A 23459-nucleotide genomic window follows, 5' to 3' on the forward strand; every position below is an offset into this window, starting at 1 on the left:
AACTGAATCGGAAAGTAAATGAAGAAAGAGAGTGTTGTACGCAAATGCAGTATGTAAACAGGATAAAATTTGAGGAGAAAGGCCTGAAACAGACCGCCGCCAACCTTCTTGACCGATATTATTGCTGCTGTTCTTAATATCCATAACCGCACCGTTGTTGAACTCCAGTGGTGGCGTCGGTTTCCTGTCTCTCTCTATGAAGATATAGCCGCTCTCCTGCAGCATACCTGCCCTGAATGCAATTTCACTCCTGATGTTATCCCCTCATCTATTAACCTCCTTGGACGCGTTACTGCAGCAGTCCTCGACCCAAATGGAACTGACGATCACCCTATCCTACTCACCATCGCCTACACAACAGACCCTACCCATGCACTCACTCCTCTTGCCTTTCTCAATCACATCTAAGACTACTTATATACCAACCGGGATGCGTACAAAGAACACATTGCTACCCAAATTGGAAGCCATCACTTATCCTTCCAATACCACAATAGTATCCACCATGCTACCACCTTCCTCAAGCAGACCTTTTCAAATGCCACAATTCGTCACATTCCGACAAAATTCTTGTCTCCACACCGTACAACACTTCCTCCACATGCTCTCCTCCTCCTCCACGATACCCGTCGCTTGTAACAGTTTTGCCTGCAGACCCATGACCGAGACATGCTTACACACAACTGACAATTACAGTGTCATATCAGAAATCTGCTAAGCGCAAAGAAGTGCTGAGTCTATCTCCAAAAATTCACCATCCTCAATTCCACACTGTCCATACACTCTTCCAAGTACTGGAAAGCATTTTACAGTTTTACTGGCAACAACGCTGCTGCCTCCTACCCCTACCAGCACCATATTACCACCTACCCAACAACCTAAACAATGCCAACCACTTAGGATCCTATCTCTCTGACACATTCACAATCGCTAATGATCCCCACGTCGATTACTCTTTATTCCTGACAGTCAGTGAGTCCGCAAATACCATCCTCTCTCTCGTTGCCCCTAGCTAACAGTAGCTTAACAAAATTCATCAGACAGAACACTCCGATTATAATACAAGACACTGAACAAATACTCCACAAAAGTCGAAACAATGTTCCCAGTCATCACGGCGTCACTTAGAGACACCTGAAAGAATGCCCCCTCTCTTCTGTCCCGACCTGTGGAAAACCTCAATAATCTTCCTCTTTCTCAAACTCAGCTAACATGCCAGTGCCACCTCCTCCTACAGTCCAATATCAGCATCACCTCAGAGTTTAGCAAGATTCTGAGTTCATTCTATCCTGATGCATCCATAAACATCTACACAAATACCTACTCGTTCCTGACTCCAACATGCTTCTATCTTAACTTCTCTTCTAATGGCCAACGCTTGTACCTTACTAAGCTGCTATCCTACCAGATCCACAATCACAAATTCACCATTTTGTCTCCTTCGGTATCGAAAAAGCATATGGACATGTATGGCATTCTACCCTTATCTTTATGCTCCAGACCTATTCACTTCCCATAAATTATGTCTGTCTTATCGCATCCTATCTCTCCTACTGTCCACCTTATATCACCATCAATTACACTCCTGGAAATGGAAAAAAGAACACATTGACACCGGTGTGTCAGACCCACCATACTTGCTCCGGACACTGCGAGAGGGCTGTACAAGCAATGATCACACGCACGGCACAGCGGACACACCAGGAACCGCGGTGTTGGCCGTCGAATGGCGCTAGCTGCGCAGCATTTGTGCACCGCCGCCGTCAGTGTCAGCCAGTTTGCCGTGGCATACGGAGCTCCATCGCAGTCTTTAACACTGGTAGCATGCCGCGACAGCGTGGACGTGAAACGTATGTGCAGTTGACGGACTTTGAGCGAGGGCGTATAGTGGGCATGCGGGAGGCCGGGTGGACGTACCGCCGAATTGCTCAACACGTGGGGCGTGAGGTCTCCACAGTACATCGATGTTGTCGCCAGTGGTCGGCGGAAGGTGCACGTGCCCGTCGACCTGGGACCGGACCGCAGCGACGCACGGATGCACGCCAAGACCGTAGGATCCTACGCAGTGCCGTAGGGGACCGCACCGCCACTTCCCAGCAAATTAGGGACACTGTTGCTCCTGGGGTATCGGCGAGGACCATTCGCAACCGTCTCCATGATGCTGGGCTACGGTCCCGCACACCGTTAGGCCGTCTTACGCTCACGCCCCAACATCGTGCAGCCCGCCTCCAGTGGTGTCGCGACAGGCGTGAATGGAGGGACGAATGGAGACGTGTCGTCTTCAGCGATGAGAGTCGCTTCTGCCTTGGTGCCAATGATGATCGTATGCGTGTTTGGCGCCGTGCAGGTGAGCGCCACAATCAGGACTGCATACGACCGAGGCACACAGGGCCAACACCCGGCATCATGGTGTGGGGAGCGATCTCCTACACTGGCCGTACACCACTGGTGATCGTCGAGGGGACACTGAATAGTGCACGGTACATCCAAACCGTCATCGAACCCATCGTTCTACCATTCCTAGACCGGCAAGGGAACTTGCTGTTCCAACAGGACAATGCACGTCCGCATGTATCCCGTGCCACCCAACGTGCTCTAGAAGGTGTAAGTCAACTACCCTGGCCAGCAAGATCTCCGGATCTGTCCCCCATTGAGCATGTTTGGGACTGGATGAAGCGTCGTCTCACGCGGTCTGCACGTCCAGCACGAACGCTGGTCCAACTGAGGCGCCAGGTGGAAATGGCATGGCAAGCCGTTCCACAGGACTACATCCAGCATCTCTACGATCGTCTCCATGGGAGAATAGCAGCCTGCATTGCTGCGAAAGGTGGCTCTTCCTGGGACAATGAATTCACGGTGTTCTTATTTCAATTTCCAGGAGTGTATATCAACTTTACTATCTTCCATCCCACTGCAGATGTCCCTCAAGTCTCTGTCCTCACTCCTCTCCTGTATGTCCTATATACTGCCGATATGCCAAACCCACCTCCTCGAGTTCATCTTCTGCCGTAAGCTGTTGACACCACCTTCCTGGTCCTCTACCCTACCTTCCAGAAGCCCCGAGGATCTCTCCAGCTTCATCTTAATCAGTTCACCTCCTGGTGCCACCAGTGGCTCCTCAAACTCAACCCTGCCAAAAGCCAGGCAATAATTATAGGACAAACTACTTGTTACTTTTACCTTTCCTTACCTATCCAGTTAACTAACACACTAAAATAACTAAGACTAACACTTGATGGCAATTTAACATGGAAACCCCATCTACTAACCATTCAACACAAAGCTTCATTAGACTAAAATTACTAAAACTACTAACCAGCCGAACAAAAGATCCGACCCATTGTCTGCTATGCGAATGTCGCAAGGGTTTCTGCTCCCCCCTCTTTTTGTCGCGGCCCACATACCATAGAACGCCATGAACTCTATCTAGCCTTTCGGATCTACTTATCTTCCCCTACCCGAATCCTCTCCTAACATATAAAAGTCCACACCTTCTTTAACACCTTTGATTATCCTACACTAGTCGCGAACTCTACACTTCCCCCTTGCCCATTAATCTTGCTACACTTCCGAAACTCTACCTCAAAATTCCACAAACTCTGTACCTTCACACTCTCAGAATCCTCTCCCCTTACCCAAACGTGAAATCCGGCCAGATACATACCTATCCTACCAATTCTAGGAGAAACCACCCCTCTTCCCCTTGTCAAGGCTCTCTTCCTCATGGCTCCTCTCCACCCACATCCTAAGGCTTGGTTCGGAACCACATCCCCCTTTACTTTCCCAAATCCTTCCACCAAATATCTGCCCACCCAACATCATCCTATTCCCTACCTCATATCCTACAATCCCATGATAATTCTATGCCAGGGAGACGACACACATTGATATCTTCATATGTCCAGTATAAATTTTTATCAGTCAACAAATCAGCTTTTATCTTTTAATGTATGCAACAGCCATCTGTCTGTTACTCCTGTGAAAATATTCATTTTTCTAAGGACATGCAAAATTTTTAATATCTTTTAAAAATTTAAAATCGTTTGGCAGAAGAGCACCGAATAGTAATCGCTGACACACATCCCCCACTCATATCAGGTAAGGGGAGTAATACAGCAAAAAAAAAAAAAAAAAAATTAAAATCCTTGAGTATGTGTCAGGGGAGGGAGAGTGAAGATAGTGTATCACTAGAAAAGTATAATAAATAACAATTATTGGAAATAAGTGGAACGTAGGTGACAGAGTACAAAACGTTGTAAAACTTCAATTAATTATTTTACCTCATCAATGATGCTATTCAATAGGCTGAATATTCCAAAATGCGTCAGCAATGCAATAAAATGTTATGTTTACGTTGACACTATATCTACATAAATAAAGTGTATTCAGTTTGATAATTTGTACTGTCAGCACCTAACTTTTTTTCTCATCAGCTGATTTGGAGGGGGGGGGGGGGAGGGGGGAACATAATACATCACAAGAAAAAGTACAATCATTCTCTGACAGGTATTACACAAACTGTTGCATTCGCGACTATGGCTCGCCAAAAACATGTACTCAGTCACATCAACAACTAGTGAAAGTACTGCCACATGCACAACACGACTTTTAGCGAAGGAAGGAAGATTTTCGATTTCAGCGTGGATTAAGGCTTTTTGTTACAATATACACTATATGATCAAAAGTATCCGGACACCCCGAAAAACATACTTTTTCATATTAGGTGCATTATGATGCCACCTACTGCCAGGTACTCCATATCAGCTACCTCAGTAGTCATTAGACATCGTGAGAGAACAGAATGGGGCGCTTCGCGGAACCCACAGACTTCGAACGTGGTCAGGTGATTGGGTGTCACTTGTGTCATACGTATGTACGCCAGATTTCCACATTCCTAAATATCCCTAGGTCCACTGTTTCCGATCTGATAGTGAAATGGAAACGTGAAGGGACACATACAGCACAAAAGCGTACGGGCCGACCTCGTCTGTTGACAGAGACAGCCGGCAATTGAAGAGGGTCGTAAAGTGTAATAAGTAGAAATCTATCCAGACCATCACACATGAATTCCAAACAGCATCAGGATCCACTGCAAGTGCTATGACAGTTAGACGGGAGATGAGAAAACTTGGATTTCATGGTCGAGCAGCTGCTCATAAGCCACTCATCACTCCGGTAAATGCCAAAAGACGCTTCTATGGTATATAAGGAGCGTAAACACTGGACAACTGAACAGTGAAAAAACGTTGTCTGGAGTGACTAATCACGATACACAATGTGGCGATCCGGTGACAGGTTGTGGGAACGTCGAATGCTCGGTGAACGTCATCTTCCAGTGTGTGTAGTGCCAACAGGAAAATTCGGAGGCGGTGGTATTAGGGTGTGCTCGTGTTTTTCATGGAGGGAGCTTGCACCCTTTGTTGTTTTGCGTGGCACTATCCCAGCACAGGCCTACATTGATAATTGTAAGCATCTTCTTGCTTCCCACTGTTGAAGAGCAATTCAGGGATGGCGACTGAATCTTTCAACACGATCGAGCACCTGTTCATAATGCACGGCCTGTGGCGGAGTGGTTACGCGTCAATAACATCCCTGTAATGGACTGGCCTGCACGTATTCCTGACCTGGATCCTATAAAACACCTTTGGGATGTTTTGGAACGCCGACTGCGTGCCAGGCTTCACCAACCGACATCGATACCTCTCCTCAGTGCAGCACTCTGTGAAGAATGGGCTGCCATTCCCCAGGAAACCATCCATTACCTGACTGAACGTATGCCTGCGAGAGTCGAAGCTGTTATCAAGTCAAAGGGTGGGCCAACACGATACTGAATTTCAGCATTACCGATGGTGGGCGCCACGAACTTTTAAGTCATTTTCGGCCAGGTGTCCGGATACCTTTGATCACGTAATGTATCACTTACATAGCAGAACGACATATAGTGCTTACACACACACTTACGAAACTCCCGTACACGGTAACAGAGAGACGTGACATCTCCAGGTACAATATCAGAATCTACAGGGTTATTACAAATGATTGAAGCGATTTCACAGCTCTACAGTAACTTTATTATTTGAGATATTTTCACAATGCTTTGCACACACATACAAAAACTCAAAAAGTTTTTTTAGGCATTCACAAATGTTCGATATGTGCCCCTTTAGTGATTCGGCAGACATCAAGCCGATAATCAAGTTCCTCCCACACTCGGCGTAGCATGTCCCCATCAATGAGTTCGAAAGCATCGTTGATGCGAGCTCGCAGTTCTGGCACGTTTCTTGGTAGAGGAGGTTTAAACACTGAATCTTTCACATAACTCCACAGAAAGAAATCGCATGGGGTTAAGTCGGGAGAGCGTGGAGGCCATGACATGAATTGCTGATCATGATTTCCACCACGACCGATCCATCGGTTTTCCAATCTCCTGTTTAAGAAATGCCGAACATCGTGATGGAAGTGCGGTAGAGCACCATCCTGTTGAAAGATGAAGTCGGCGCTGTCGGTCTCCAGTTGTGGCATGAGCCAATTTTCCGCGGGCTACACGTGAAACTTGCCCGCACGCGTTCAACCGTTTCTTCGCTCACTGCAGGCCGACCCGTTGATTTCCCCTTACAGAGGCGTCCAGAAGCTTTAAACTGCGCATATCATCGCCGAATGGAGTTAGCAGTTGGTGGATCTTTGTTGAACTTCGTCCTGAAGTGTCGTTGCACTGTTATGACTGACTGATGTGAGTGCATTTCAAACACGACATACGCTTTCTCGGCTCCTGTCGCCATTTTGTCTCACTGCGCTCTCGAGCGCTCTGGCGGCAGAAACCTGAAGTGCGGTTTCAGCCGAACAAAACTTTATGAGTTTTTCTACGTATCTGTAAGGTGTCGTGACCATATGTCAATGAACGGAGCTACAGTTAATTTATGAAATCGCTTCAATCATTTGTAATAGCCCTGTATATCTCGAAAATAAATAAAAATATTTATCATTTATTGTAAGATACACTTTGCAAGTGAATTAAACATACCGGTACATAAATTATATTGTTTCTCACTTAATTACACAGAATTTGCATATTACCACTACTAATAAAGACATTTAGGCTAAGCAGCACTCGTTCACGACGAAACTTCGATATGTGTACCACACTTGAAAGCTCTATGGACCTTTAAACTAAATATTTTTCCTCTTCTAAAACTGTCTGAATAACGTAATAAAATACATGTAGCTTTCATGCTTATCATAATAAGTAAGAGCTTTACCAAACCGAAAGCAAAATTAACTTATATTGTATGTCAGATTTCGCACAATCTGCAAGCAGATTAAACTTTCAAATCAAACATTTCTTCACGTAAACTGTCTGCATTATATATTACAATAGAAGCAACTGCTGATAAAAAGTTTTAGGCATATTTCAGAAGTTGAACTTACTTTAGAAAGCAACAGGTAACAGTCTCGCTGAATAAAGTCCTCAGTTCTGTGTTAATACATTAGTTTTTGATACAACAGCACTATGCCGTGTGTTTTGAGTGATAAAACATCTCTTCCAGGCTTTAAACGTAAGAAAGCACTTTCGAGGAAAAAATTCTGTAGGGACAAAGATCCAAATCACTGAGCCTTGGTATCTCGCTAGAGAGAACAGCAGCGGCCCAGAGAGTGTTATATTGAATTTTCAGAATTAACTGAGATATCTGTCACAATTTTGTAGTCCACCAAGCAAGGTAGGTGGGAAAAGCTATTTATTATTTCAAAGCGTACATGTTCTGTGATTTTTCACCACAAGTGTGAAAAAATATAATTTGTGATGTATGTATTCCTCTCATTTTGGGACTAAGTTGAAACATTTACTTTTGTTCAAGCACAATTTCTCCCATCTTCATCTTTAATTTTTTTAATTACCCACAATTTGATGAAGTCAGTGATTCAAAGTTTTCGACCTCCTGTGACATGAATTCCTTTCATTTTTGGGCTAAGGTGATACATTTACTCTTGCTGAAACTGAATTTCTTCCATCACCATCTTTAATTTTTCATATCATCCACTATTTTGATGAAAAGAGGTATTCAAGTCCTTAATTTCACATGACATCACCAGGCTACAAAGTCACTGATGACATAATAGCAGGAAATGCCCTCTCACCAGAACATGAAGCCATGATCTCTAGATACAAAGCCTGGGCTGATGGGTTTGCTCAGTGCTTAACACATATGCCTACTGTACAACAAATAATGCATAAAACCTAACAGGTAACATGTAACGCCTAATGTATAGCACATAACATACAACTCCTAACACCTAGTACCTACCACCCAGCAGCTAATGCCAAACACCTATGAACATATCTAGAGACTAGCGCCGCCAACTTCTCTTTAAAAGGAAGTGACATAAACATAGTTCACATCAACTGAATGCTGATGAGCAGCACTTATATTATATACTAGTCTCTAACACTGGTGGATGTTACCTGCATGAGGGAAAAATTGTACCCTCTGTAATATATATGGAGACATTATGCATTGAGCATTAGGTACAAGGTATTGTGCATTAGGTGCTACTGCAACTTAATAAGTATTCTAAAATTAGATGGATGTCAGTTATTGGAGGGGGTGACTATGCTCCCGTGCAATGTGTTAAAATATTTTTTTCCTGAAGGCGTAATGTATTATGTGTTAAGCATTAGGTGTTAGACATTTGGTGTAACTGAATCGAAAATAGTATTCTAATATCAGATGCATCTCAGCTACTAGAGGGGAAAACCGTATTCTCTCTTTAACATATTATAATATTTTGCCTGGATACATTAGTTTTAGCCATAACCTAAAACACAAAAAGGATAATGCCAGATGGATACTGCATAACACATAGTCCATAACACATATTGCTTAGCGTATAGCACATAGCATATAACACATGATGCCTTTCGATCACCATAACTGATCATTAACCATCACTGATTACTGACCATCACTGATCACTGTCCACCACTGTCCACTGACCACCATTCATCACTGACCATCATTGATCACTGGCTACCATTGGTCACTGACTATCATTTAAAAATGACCACCTTTGGTCAGCGACCATCACTAACCACAGACCATCACTGGCCATCACTGAACACTGACCATCACTGACCAATGACCATCAGTGATCACTGACCATCAGTGATCACTGACCTCTGTATCAAAGAGTCTTTCAACAAACATGTTAGAAACATTACAATCTGATATTTTCCTCATGGTCGTAAATGCAACACTAAGTGGACAATGCCTGTCAGTACAAATTATCCATTCTGTGCCATGTGTCCATACTTCAACACCTTACCTGCTGTCCAGGAGAAAATAAACATTAATGGCTTGCTATTGCCACACATACCTGGAGGTATAAACCACTCTACAAACATATGACTTGTAACAGCTATAATTATTAGTCTGCAAATGACATAAACACCGATGTAATGTTAATCAGTACACTGTCCCCAATCATCAATAGAAATATGGCAGTACTGCACACACACACACACACACACACACACAGTATTATGATATCTAAGACTTATGCCTAACACCTAATGCGTATGCCTAATGGCTAATGCATAACGCCTCCAGGCAACACCGCTACAGTATACAGTTTTCTCTCTACAGTAAATGACATTCATATGGTACCATATATAAAAATATCTATGCGTCCACTCATTACACCCTGTATGTCATCTCCTCCTACTTGAGGCTTGTATATCATTGTCACTCATGGTCAGTGATCATTGATGATCAGTGATATGTTATGGTCAGTCATAGATAATGGTTATTGATCAATGAAGGTCAGTGATCAATGGTGGTCAGTGATCAGTGATCATAGATAGTCAGTGATCAGTGATCATAGATAGTCAGTGATCAGTGATGTTCAGTGATTATCTGTGGTGAGTTATGTTCACTGATGAAAAATGGTAAGTTATCATTGATAATCAGTGTTTGGTGATAGTGTCAATGAAGGTCAATGACCACTGATGGTCAGTGATCAATTATGGTTAGCAATCAGTGATGGTCAGTGATCAGTGATGGTCAGTGAACAATTATGGCCAGCTATTAAATATTGCTGAGTAATGGTCAATGACCAGTGATGGTCAGTGGTCGGTGATGGTCAGTAACAATATGCATCATGTGTTATATGCTAAACAATAATGTTGTAAACAATGTGTTATGCTTTAGCCAGTAGGTATTACGCTTTTTGTGTTATGGCTTAGGAGTTACATGTAGGCATTAGGCATTCAGCACACACCACAGTCCAAGGTTTGGAACTAGAGATCCGCCCTTCATATTCCAATGGCAGGGAATTCTGCTGTGTTTCATCAATGACCTTGTTGCCTGGTGTTGTCATGTGAGACCAATGACTTTGAATGCGTGACTTCATCAAAATGCTTGACAATTTTTAAAAAAAATTAAAGGCAGAGGTAGGAGACATTGTGCTTGAACAAAAGTAAATGTTTTGAGTTCCCAAAAATGAGAGAAATACAAATATCATAAATCGTATTACACACTTGTGTTGAAAAGTCACAAAAATATACGTTTTGAAACAATAAATAGCTTTCACCACCTGTCTTGCACGATGGACCACGAAATTGTGACAGGGATCTCAGTTAAGTCTGGAAGTTCAATATAACACTCTCTGGGCTACTGTTGTTCTCTCTAGTGAGGTACCACGGCTTCAGCAACTCTGATTTTTGTTTCTATAGCTCATTTTTTCCTCAAAAGTGATTTCTTATACCTAATGCCTGGAAGATATCTTTTGTAGTCAAAACACATGGCATAGTGCTGTTGTATCAAAAACTAATGCATTAACACAGAATTGAGAACTTTATTCAGCGAGAATGTTGCCTGTTGCTTTCCATAGTAAGTTCATCTTCTGAAATAGGCCTAAAACTTTTTATCAGTAGCTGCTTCTAATTTAAATTTTAATACAGACGGTTTAATCCGCTTGTAGAATGTGCGATATCTGACATACAATACAATTTAATTGTGCTCTTGGTTTCGTAGAGCTCTTGCTCTTTATAATAAGCACGAAAACTACGTGAATTTTAATATTCTATTCAGATAGTTTTAGAAGAGAAAAAATGTTTAGTTTAAAGGTCCATAGAGCTATCAAGTGTGGTTCTCATATCGAAGTTTCGTCGTAAACGAGTGCCGTTTAATCTCAAAGTCCTTATTTGTACTGGTAATATGAAAATTTTGTGTAATTAAATAAGTAACACACATAATTTATATGCAGATATATTTAATTCACTTGCAAAGTGTATGAAATCTTACAATAAATGATAAATATTTTTATTCTTTTTCAAGATATCGACTCTGACATTGTACGTAGAGATGCCACACGTCTCTGTTACTGTCTATGGGCATTTCTTGATTGTGTGTATAAACACTTTATCTCTTTCTCCACTGTAAGTGATATATCGTTGAAAAAAAGCCTTAGTCCACGCTGAAATCGAAAACCTTCTTCCTTCCTTCCTTTTCTAAAGGTCGTGTTGTGCATGTCGTGATACTTTCACTAGGTCTGGGTGTGGATGATTACTGGTTTTTGGCGAGCCATAGTCCCGACTGCGGAAATTTGTGTAATACTTGTCGAAGAATGATTGCCCCTTTTTCTGATATATATTATGTTTCCTCCCTTCCAGATCTTCTGATGAGAAAAGCAATTCGGTGCTGACAGCACCCATTGTCAAACTGAATACACTTTACGTATTTAAATACTGTTTCCGCATAAACATAACATTTTCTTGATCTTCTGGCGCATTTTAGAATATTCAGCCAGTTGAGTAGCATCATAGATGAGGTAAAATAATTAACTAAAGCCTTACAAACTTTTGTTCTTAACTTCAACAAGGTCCCAATTATTTCCAATAATTGTTATGTATTACATTTTACTAGTGACTCATCTTCACTCTCCCTTCCCCTGCCACATATTTTAGGCTTCATTGTCATTATAGGCAGATATGTGTGGAAAATAAATCGATGTAAACAACGTGGTAATCAGTATAAACATTGCACTTTTCGCGTTTCCGGCTTTTTTGTAGGCATTTTGGACTCTTAGGAATTTTGCAAAGTGTCATATGTGTGATAATGAATTAATTTAAAGCTATGTTGTGTATTAAACCAAGTGTGGTCAACAAATCGAATTTTGAATGTTTTCATCAGTGTAGACATGTGTTGTTGACACTGAGAGCAACTTGTGATTCAGGGATCAAACATGTTATGCTTTTTAACAGTGGAGTCATCTGTTGGTGACAGTTAACAACTGGGATTCAAAACAGCAGTTGCTTTTATTAAGTGTTTTCAGCGTTCATAGTGATATGTAACGTAAAGTTTACGTTTGAGAACTAGTAATTCGATACTTTTTTATAAGCAGCCATTGGTTCTAATTATTTATTGGGAATAAATTATATATTCCATTGTTCCACAGCAAATTATATATTGCTTCGAATGAAATTTATTGATAAGACTGGTGAACCAGTCCATAAAAATTTTTTGATGTCAGTAATGAAAATGTAGGTCGTCATCTTTTTAACAAATTAAGATACTTCGACGTATTTTGTAATAAATATTTCAGACTGTTATGAACACCGCCCATAAGGGGCTGTACTGTAATAGTAACAATAGGCTCTGATTACGGCAGAAGAAGATGAGTGACTTTTTTCTCATTTTAATAGCAGGATCCGATTCGAGTAGATGAGAGGAAAGTGGTGCTCTATGCAATTTGTGTACGTCATTTTACGTAGATCACGCATATCTTTGACTTTCACGTTGAGATCAAGCTATTGTTTACAGAATATTTGCCACCAATTTCTACACTGAAGAGCCAAAGAAATTGGTACACCTGCCTTATATCGTGTAGGTACCCCCGAGAACACGCAGAAGTGCCGCAACACGACGTGGCATGGACTCAACTAATGTCTGAAGTAGTGCTGGATGAAACTGACACTATGAATCCTGCAGAGCTGTCCATAAATCCGTATGAGTACAAGGGAGTGGAGATCTCTTCTGAACAGCACGTAGCAAGGCATTCCAGATATGCTCAATAATGCTCATGCCTGGGGAGTCTGTTGGCCAGCGGAAGTGTTTAAACTAAGGGAAGTGTTCTTGAGGCCACTCTGAGCAATTCTGGGGTGTCGGATTGTCCTGCTGGAATTGCCCAAGTCCGCTGGAATTCACAATGGACATGAATGAATGCAGGTGATCAGAGAGGATGCTTACGTACGTGGCATCTGTCACAGTCGTATCTAGACGTATCAAGAGTCCCGTATTTTCCAACTCTACACGCCCCACACCATTACAGAGTCTCACCAGCTTCGTTAGTCCCCTACTGACACGCAGGTTCCTTGGAGTCATGAGGTTGTCTCTATACCCGTATACGTCCATCCCCTCAATACAGTTTGGAACGAGATTCGTCCAACCAGGCAACATGCTTCCAGTCATCAACAGTCCAATGTCAGTGCTGACGGGCTCAGGCGAAGCGTAAAGCTTTGTGTAGTGCAGTCAGCAAGGGTACACCAGTGGACCTTCGGCTCCGAAAGCCCATATCGATGATGTTTCGTTGAATGGCTCGCACGCGGACGCTTGCTGATGGCCCACCACTGAAGTCTGCAGCTATTTGCGTTACGGTTCCGCTTCTCTCATGTTTAACGATTCTCTTCAGTCGTCGTTAGTCTCGTTCTTGCAGGATTTTTTTCTGGCCGCAGCGATGTCGGAGATCTGATGTTTTTCCGGATCCCTGATATTCACGGTACATTCGTGAAATGGTCTTACGGGAAAAACTCCTCCTCATCGCTTCCTCGGAGACGCTGTGTCCCATCGCTCATGCGCTCCCTATAATATAACCTACAAACTCACTTAAATCTTGATAACCTGCCATTGTAGCAGCAGTAATCGATCTAACAACTGCACCAGACACTTGTTGTCGTATATAGGCGTTGCCGACCGCAGCGCCATATTCTGCCAGTTTACATACCTCTGTATTTGAATATGCATGCCTATACCAGTTTCTTTGGCGCTTCGGTCTAATACGACACTTTTATTGGTTGGAAAGAGGAGTGGAGGCGAATATAAAGCGCACAACTGGTCTGTTTCCATCATCATGCATTTTTAACAATGCACTATGATTGGCTGGACATAAGGAGGGAGAAGGCTCGTGATTTTATGTGCACGTCAGAAAAAAAGTAATTTGAGACACATTTTCCGCGTCGTTATAATACAGTGCTTTCTCTGGTTGGGATTTAAACTTTCCACTAATACAATTGGACTATTTCCACAATCTTGCATGTTTAATACTACACTATGATGACTGGAGATACGGGGAGGTTCAAGTGGTTCAAATGGCTCTGAGCACTATGGGACTTAACATCTGAGATCATCAGTCCCCTAGAACTTAGAACTACCTAACTAACCTAAGGACATCACACACATCCATGCCCGAGGCAGGATTCGAACCTGCGACCGTAGCGGTCGCGCGGTTCCAGACTGAAGTGCCTAGAACCGCTCGGCCACACCCCCCGGATTGATATGGGGAGGTGCAGAGGGCGTGGAGAAGGGTTTTTAATTTGCCATTAACACTACTGGGCTATGTTCTGAATCTACGACCTGAGTGGTTGGATAGAGGAGGGGGCATGGGTTATGACGCTTGATCTATTTCCACGATCTTGGGGCCTTTGCACTATGATTGACTGTAGATAAGGAGGAGACGCAGAGGGATACGGTTTTTAATTTTCTGTTAATGCAGTTGGACTGTTTCTGCCAACTTGGATTGGTTCCTGAAGAGAGGCAGCTGCCTATTCAGTAGTTGTAGAGGCAACAGTCTGGATGATTGACTGAACCGTCTTTGTAACATCAACCAAAACAGCATTGCTGTGCTGGTACTACGAACGGCTGAGAGCGAGGGGAAACCACAGCCACAATTTTTCCCGATGGCACGCAGCTTTACTGCGTGCTTAAATGATGATGGCGTCCACTTGGGTAAAATATTGCGGAGGTAAAATAGTCCCCCATTCGGATCCCCGGGCGGGGACTACCCATGAGGACGTCGTTATCAGCAGAAACAAAACTGGCGCTCTACGGATCAGTACGTGGATTGTCAGATTTTTTAATCGGGCAGGTAAGTTAGAAAATTTAAAAAGAGAAATGGATAGGTTAAAGTTAGATATAGTGGAATTAGTGAAATTCTGTGGCAGGAGGAACATGACTTCTGGTCAGGTGAATACAGGGTGGTAAATACAGAATCAAATAGGAGTAATGCAGGAGTAGGTATAATAACGAATCAAAAAATAGGAACGCGGTTAAGCTACTACGAACAGCATAGTAGCCAAGATAGACACGAAGTCTACGCTTATCACGGTAGTACAAGTTTATATGCCAACTTGCTCCGCAGATGATGAAGAGATTGGAGAAAAAGAAATTATTCAAATAGTTAAGGGAGACGAAAATTTGATAGTAGGTGAACATGGACTATGTGTGAGGAATAAAAGAGGAAGCCTCCTGGTAGAATCATGCACAGAGCATAACTTAATTATCGCTAACACTTGGTTTAAGAATCATGAAAGAAGGTTGTATACGTGGAAGAGACCTCGAGACATCGGAAGGTTTCAGCTTGATTATATAATGGTAAGGCAGAGATTTAGGAACCAGTTTTTAAATTGCAAGACATTTCCGGGGGTAGATGTGGACTCTGAGCACAGTTCATTGGTTATGAACAGTAGACCAAAACTGAAGAAACTGTAAAAAGTAGAATTTTAAGCATATGGGACCTGGATAAACTGAAAGAACTAGAGGTTGTAGAGAATTTCAGAGAGAGCATTGGGGAACGATTGAGAAGAACAGGGGAAAGCAATACAGTAGAAGAATGGGTAGGTTTGGGAGATGAAATAGTGAAGGCAGCAGAGGATCAAGTAGGTAAAAAGACGAGGGCTAGTCGAAATCGTTGGTTAACACAGGAGATATTGAATTTAAGTGATGAAAGGAGAAAATATAAAAATACAGTAAATGAAGCAGGCGAAAAGGAATACAAACGTCTCAAAAATGAGATCGACAGGAAGTGTAAAACAGCTAAGCGGGAATGGCTAGAGGACAAATGCAAGGATGTAGAATAATACATCACTAAGGGTAACATAGATGCCGCCTACAGAAAAGAGAATCACCTGTATGAATATCAAGACCTCAGATGGTAAGAAGGGAAAACCGTAAAGGTGGAAGAAGTATATAAAGGGTCTATACAAGGGCGATGTACTTGAGGTCAGTATTATGGATATGGAGGAGGACGTAGATGAAGATGAGGTGGAAGACATGATACTGCGTGAAGAATTTGACAGAGCACTGAAAGACCTAAGTAGAAAAAAGGTCCCGGGAGTAGACAACATCCAGTCAGAACTACTTACAGCGTTGGAAGAGCCAGCCATGATCAGACTCTTCCATCTGGTGGGCAAGATGTATGAGACGGGCGAAATATCCTCACACTTCAAGAAGAATATAATAATTCCAATTCCAAAGAAAGCGGGTGCTGACGGATGCGAAAATCACTGAACTATCAATTTAATCAGTCACGGTTGCAAAATATTAACACGACTTCTTTACAGACGAATGGAAAAACTGGTAGAAACCGACCTCGGGGAAGATCATTTTGTATTCCGTAGAAATGTAGGAATACGAGAGGCAATACTGAACGCCGGCCGGGGTGGCCGAGCGGTTCTAGGCGCTACAGTCTGGAACCGCGCGACCGCTACGGTCGCAGGTTCGAATCCTACCTCGGGCATGGATGTGTGTGATGTCGTTAGGTTAATTAGGTTTAAGTAGTTCTAAGTTCTAGGGGACTGATGACCTCAGAAGTTAAGTCCCATAGTGCTCAGAGCCATTTCAACCATTTTGCAATACTGGTCCTACGACTTATCTTAGAAATTATGTTAAGGTAAGGCTACGTTTATAGCATTTGTAGACTTAGAGAAAGCTTCTGACAATGTTGATTGGAATACTCTCTTTCAAATTCTGAAGGTGGCAGGGGTAAAATACAGGGAGCGAAAGGCTATTTACAATTTGTACAGAAACCAGATGGCAGTTATAAGAGTTGAGGGGCATGAAAGGGAAGCAGTGGTTGGGAAGGGAGTGAGACAGGGTTGTAGCCTATCCGCCATGTTGTTCAATCTGTACATTGAACTAGCAGTAAAGGAAACCAAAAAAAAAAAAAAAAAAAAAAAAACTGGGAGTAGGAATTAAAATTCATGCGGAAGAAATAAAAACCTTGATATTTGCCGATGACATTGCAATTCTATCAGAGAATTACTACAAAGGGCTTGGGAGAACAGTTGAACGAAATGGATATAAGAGCAGCAACAAAAGGAAAAGGAGGGTAATGGAATGTAGTCGAATTAAATCAGGTGATGCTGAGGAATTAGATTAGAAAATGAGACATTTAAAGTAGTAGGTGGTTTTTGCTATTTGGGGAGCAAAATAGCTAAGCATGGTCGAAGTAGAGAGGTTATAAAATGTAGATTGGAGATGGCAAGGAGAGCGTTTCTGAAGAACAGCGAGTATAGATTTAAGTGTCTGGAGTCTTTTCTGGAATTATTTGTATGCAGTGTAGTCATGTACGGATATGAAACATGGACGATAAACAGTTTAGACAAGAAGAGAACAGAGGCTTTTTAAATGTGGCGCTACAGAAGAATGCTGAAGATTAGATGGCTAGATCATGAAACTAATGAGGAGGTACTGAAAAATGTGTGTGAAATCTTATGGGACTTAACTGCTAAGGTCATCAGTCCCTAAGCTTGCACACTACTTAAGCTAAACTATCGTAAGGACAAACACACACACCCATGCCCGAGGGAGGGCTCGAACCTCCGCCATGACCAGCCACACAGTCCATGACTGCAGCGCCTTAGACCGCTCGGCTAATCCCGCGCGGCTGAGGAGGTACTGAACAGAATTGGAGAAAAGAGGAATTTGTGGTACAGCTTGACTAGAAGAAGGGATCAGTTGGTAGGACATGTTCTGAGGCATAAAGGGATCGCCAATTTAGTGCTAGAGGGAAGATGGAGAGTAAAACTCGTAGATGGAGACCAATAGATGAATACAGTAAGCAGATTCAGAAGGATGTAGGTTGCAGTAGTTACTCGGAGATGAAGAGGCTCGTACAGTATAGAGTAGCATGGAGAGCTCCATCACACCAGTCTTTGGACTGAAGACCACAACAAAAACATATGGTTGGCTGGAGATGTGGCATACTGCACTTTGATTGGCTGGAATAGGAGAGGGTAGGATATGGTTTTTATTTTTTCACCAACTCAATTGGGCTGTTTTTGCCATCTTGAATTTTTAGTACTGCACTGTAGTCGGCTGGAGATAGGAACGGATGCAGGAAAAGGGAACAGCAAGGCGGATTTTGCTTTTCGTTTCCAATTATTGATTTATTGATTCATTGATTTACTGATGACGTCGTGAGTCCAGGGTCATTAATGATACCATGCATTACCCTCGTCATCATCTGATTACCCTAAAGGTCAGTTTCAAGGTCGAAGTGCACCAGAATTCCTAGGTAGTGGAACTATAAGAATTCTAGCTGTGCTAGAGTGCCATAACTTGAGCATTACTACTAGCTGTCATTCTTTCCACGGTCAGTCTGTGTACGGGACGGGTATAAACCTTAATTTATGATACAGTAAAACGTAACCAGTGCAACACACTTCATAGTGATTAGCAGATTACAGTTGTAGTTTTTTTCTTGTACATTTATGTAGTGAGAATACCCGTGTAAAGGTTACTAGAGTTAATATAATTATCAACAATTGTATGTAGTGTCTCGTCCGTTTGTAATTCCGTTTTACAACCTGGATTCCTTATGTATTAATGCGGAAGCAGAAGCTTCCACATTTGGCGGAGAAAATGTCTCAAGGAAGTGGCCATTACGCACGCGAAACGGCGAAAAAAGTATGACTTTATAACGGAAGGTGGTCTGGCGCGGTGTTTCTGCAGCCAGCAGATGGCTCACACGTATCACGTCGCCCGGGGGAAATCCGAAGGAAAACCGCTGCTGTCACCACCACGAACCAGAAGGCCGTCGGTTTTTAGACTTGGCGATAGCAGGGCCTAACAGTAACATAAAGTCACTGTCATTGCGAGTTGTGTCGGAATGTCCTTCTTGCGTCTACACTGACATCCAAGACTACTTAAAACAGTATCGCTTTAAGGTTATTTACAAATAGAGTAAAAGTAAGGATGCATAAATATCGCTAAAATCAATCTTTTGCAGAATCTTTGAGCATATTCTGAGCTTAAACATTATGACATGCCCAGAGGAAGAAAAGCGTATCTTGAATAATTCAGGAAAAACCAGTCGTGTGAAATAGAGCCTTACGTTAGTCATACGGGATACGTCCAAACACTTAATGCAGCAGGGCAGGTAGATTATGTCTTCCTAAATTTGCTAAATACTTTCCAAGCTATACAACATCGTCGACTAATAACCAAAATATGAGCATACTGTATCTCCTCACAGATATGTGATTGAACCACAGAATTTTCAACTACCAGAACGCGATAATTTATAACTGACGGCAACTGTTGAGCAGAAAGGAATGTAACATTGGCTATGCCCCGTGACAACGCAATAGTACTTGCAAGACAAATTGTTGGTACTTGTATGTCTGGTACTTTCGTAACCAAGGAAACCGAAGTGTACAATGTTTCAAGAGATACCGTATCGAAGTTTTATCTGCACTCAGGGAAAGCGGAAAAATATCATCCGCAAAGTCACAAAGCGGACGAAACTGCGTGTTGAGTGATCGTGACGGACGGTCATTGAAGAGGATTAGGACGAAAAATAAGAGAACGGCTGCTGAAAAAGAAACTTCAGAAGTGAATGTCGCCCTCACGAACCCTGCCGGCACCAAAACAACACGAAGGGAACTCCAGAACCAGAGAATTACAGCGCGAGCTGGAATGCCAAAACCACTCATCAGTGATGGAAATACCCGTAAAAAGAAAAAGTGACGCCGAAGCTAAAGAACCTGGGCTACAGAGCAATGGAAGAGAGTCATTTGCTCGGGTAAGTCTTGTTTCACACTATTTCCAACTTCTGACCGAGTTTACGTCCGAAGAATGAAATACGACCGGGTTTGGTCATGATTTTGGCAGCCATATCATGGTATTCCATGAGCTCCATTGTTACTCCACAACGTCGCATTACTGCCGAGGATCATGTGACCATTTTGGCGGACAAGATGCATCCCATGATATCACGTTTGTCCCCACAACGGCGTTGCTGTGTTCTAAGACAAGAACGCCCTGTTTACACAGCTCGCATGGACCTTCACTGGCTTTGTGAGCATCAAGATGAATCGTCGCGTCTCCCTGGTCACCACAGTCACCAGATCTCAATATTATTTAGCCTTTGTGGTCTATTCTGGAGAGAAGGGTCCGTGATTGCTATCCACCCCCGATCGCTATCCACCCCCATCATCGTTACCTGAACGCCTCACTATTTTGCAAGAAGAGTGGTACAATATTCTCTCAGAAACCATACAGGATCTGTATTCATATTTCTCTGCCTCGTGATGACTGGGTGTTGTGTGATGTCCTTAGGTTAGTTAGGTTTAAGTAGTTCTAAGTTCTATGTGACTGATGACCATAGATGTTAAGTCCCATAGTGCTCAGAGCCATTTGAACCATTTTTGCATTCATACATTCCGAGACGACTGGAAGCTGTTTTAGGTGTCAACGATTTTATTACGCCGTATTAGGCGTTCTAATGAGTTCTGCCTGTGGTGTTTTCATATTTTTGTTGTATATATACCAACGACGTACAATACTTAGAATTGAAAGCACGTTTACTACGGACACCAACATACAGCTAGAACACTACTGACCTCCTGGACAGAGAGTACAGCTATTTATACAAACATCGAATATTCCAGAATATAAAAACATATTTCAAGAACATCCCAGAAACGATAAATAACAAAAAATTGCTGGCGGTCGGGTTCGAGCTGGGGACCCGCTACACATCAACCAATGTTGCTGATCACTGCGTCTCACTGCGTGCGTTCTAGTTCGCGATGTAGCTCTCTCCCCTGGAGAAACAATGACACGTTGTTTCAGAAATTCTCAGTGGACCTAACCACAGCACCCTGAAACTAGATCTATCATGGTTCTCTGTATGGCGGCGCTAGCGGCTCCACGCCTTCTGGTCATATTTCATAGTCATCACTAAGTTGAGCGCGGAACATAGCCCCTTCCGCCGAATCTTCGAGATCGTCGAGTGGGTCTTCAGCGTTCTTGCACCAGCCATCGTCGATCTCTTAAATGTATTAGGGCTTCATACTGAGGACACAATGACTCTGCGCTTTTTGTCTTCCTGATGATGAGTCATAATCCTCAGCTTCATATGCAACGTCCGAGGAGCGACGAAGACTATGACATGGCTCAAAGTATCATTTTAGTAACTTTACTAATAGTCCCACTTTCAGCAAACGCTTAACAATCCAAATCAAGTCTCCTAGGTTGAATCTCACTGGTCAGTACTTGGCATTCTAGCGCTCTCAGTCCTTCCCCTGTTTTCCGGGATCAATATGTAAGACAGCTGTCTTGCCTCTTCGGTTTAGGTGATGAGGCGTTATTCGTAGTCACCCTGAGTATCTTCCAGTTCAAACATGAACAGTGCATCCACTGTCGTTTCGACCTCGTGATCATGGAGCAGAAAGAATGGTGTGAAGCCTGTGTTGTATACGAATGTCAGGGTGGGCAGTAATGCATCCCGATCGCTCTGCTCGACGTCAACGAATATCGTTAGCATATCTGCCAGCGTCTCATTAAACTGTTGTGTGAGGCCATTCCTATGTGAAACGTAGGCAGTTGTCATCCTGTGGCTGATGTCTCAACGTGAAATTATTTCTGATACTAGTCTCGACAGAAAAACTTTTCCACGATCAGGGATCATCATACTGAGTGCCCTATGATTCAAAATGACGTTCTTTAGAAGAAAATTTGCAATTTCCAGGGCTACAGCAGTCGGTACAGCATTAGTAACATCATAGCACGTGAGGTAGTCATTAAAGACTATTACCCTTCGATTCTCGTTTTTAAACTTCGGGAACCTCCCCAAGATGTTGAGTCCAGTTCGGTGGAACGGCGCAGTTCAGGCGAGATTGGTGACTGATGCCCCAGAGTTAATTGTGGCACGTTCTTCCGTAGTTGGCATTCCTTACAGTGGCTCACATACATTTTTAATTAGTCAGAACAGGCATGGTCAGTGATATCTGCGTCTGATACTGTCTAGAGTTTCCAATAACCAGATGTGACCGGATGTTGGGGTGTCGTCGACAAACTTTAGGATAGCTAGTCGTTCTTGAGCTTGGATGACGAGCAACCATTCCTGCCCCACAGGATCATTGTTCTTCTTATACAGCGTTCCGTTAAATTAACTGGAATCCTCGTTTGGTCGATTCCTCCTTCTTCAAAGCGTCCATGATTTTCAGCAGTGCTATATCTGCCCTCTGCTCACCAGAGTTTCATTTAACTCAGCGATGACTGAGATATAATCCACGCTGCTGTATTCCGCCAAAGGATTCCTTAAAAGGCAGTTGGATTCCTTGTGTTTCCGTCCACTTTTGTGTAAAGCTTTGACATCGTATTCCAGGAGCCTCAGTGCCCATCTCACCAGGTAAACCGATGGATCCTTCAGGATAGTCAGCCAGCAGAGAGAATGGTGATCCGTCACAACGGTGCAATGTTTGCCAAATAAATATGCCCGCAAATTTTTGATGACCTGATGAACTACAGAGCAATCTTTCTCGGTTTTAGAGCAGCTCATCTCGGATTTGGAGAGCAGTCCGGAGTCACCTTTCTGACTTTGTACTAGAAATTCCCTTATCCCAGAACCGCTTGCGCCAGTGTGAAGTTTCACCTCGGTGTTCTCCTCTTAACAGTGTTACGACTAGAGAAGATGTTAGTTCCTCCTTAAGGACAAGGAAAGATCTCTCCGGACCTCGTTCCACGAAAATTTGGTGACTCCCTGTAGTAGTTCTTGCAACGAACGTGTCTTGATACAGAAATCCTTTATGAATCTTCGGTAGTCCGAAACCATTTCGAGAACACTTCTCACGTCACGAATGTGCTGAGGGGTCGAAAAATCTGTGACTGCTCTTAGCTTCTCTGGTTCGGGACGGAATCCATAGTCATTCACTAGGTACCCCAAGATTTTTATTTCTTGGGCAGCGAAGAGGTACTTTTTCGGATTCAGGCAGTGACCTGCAATCCGAACACATTTGAGGAGCATCGTTTCAAAACGTATTAAATTTCGCAGAGGGAAATTACATTTTGATGCGTTTTCGCCACAATTATGGTATGTTCTTTAACGCTATTAAGTAACTTCGGGTCATTTCGTATTCTTTCCCATAGGAATTTAGAGTTGAAACACATGAATCGGATCAAATC

Source organism: Schistocerca nitens, chromosome 3 (assembly GCF_023898315.1).
Source record: "Schistocerca nitens isolate TAMUIC-IGC-003100 chromosome 3, iqSchNite1.1, whole genome shotgun sequence".
In the NCBI taxonomy this organism is placed as follows: domain Eukaryota; kingdom Metazoa; phylum Arthropoda; class Insecta; order Orthoptera; family Acrididae; genus Schistocerca; species Schistocerca nitens.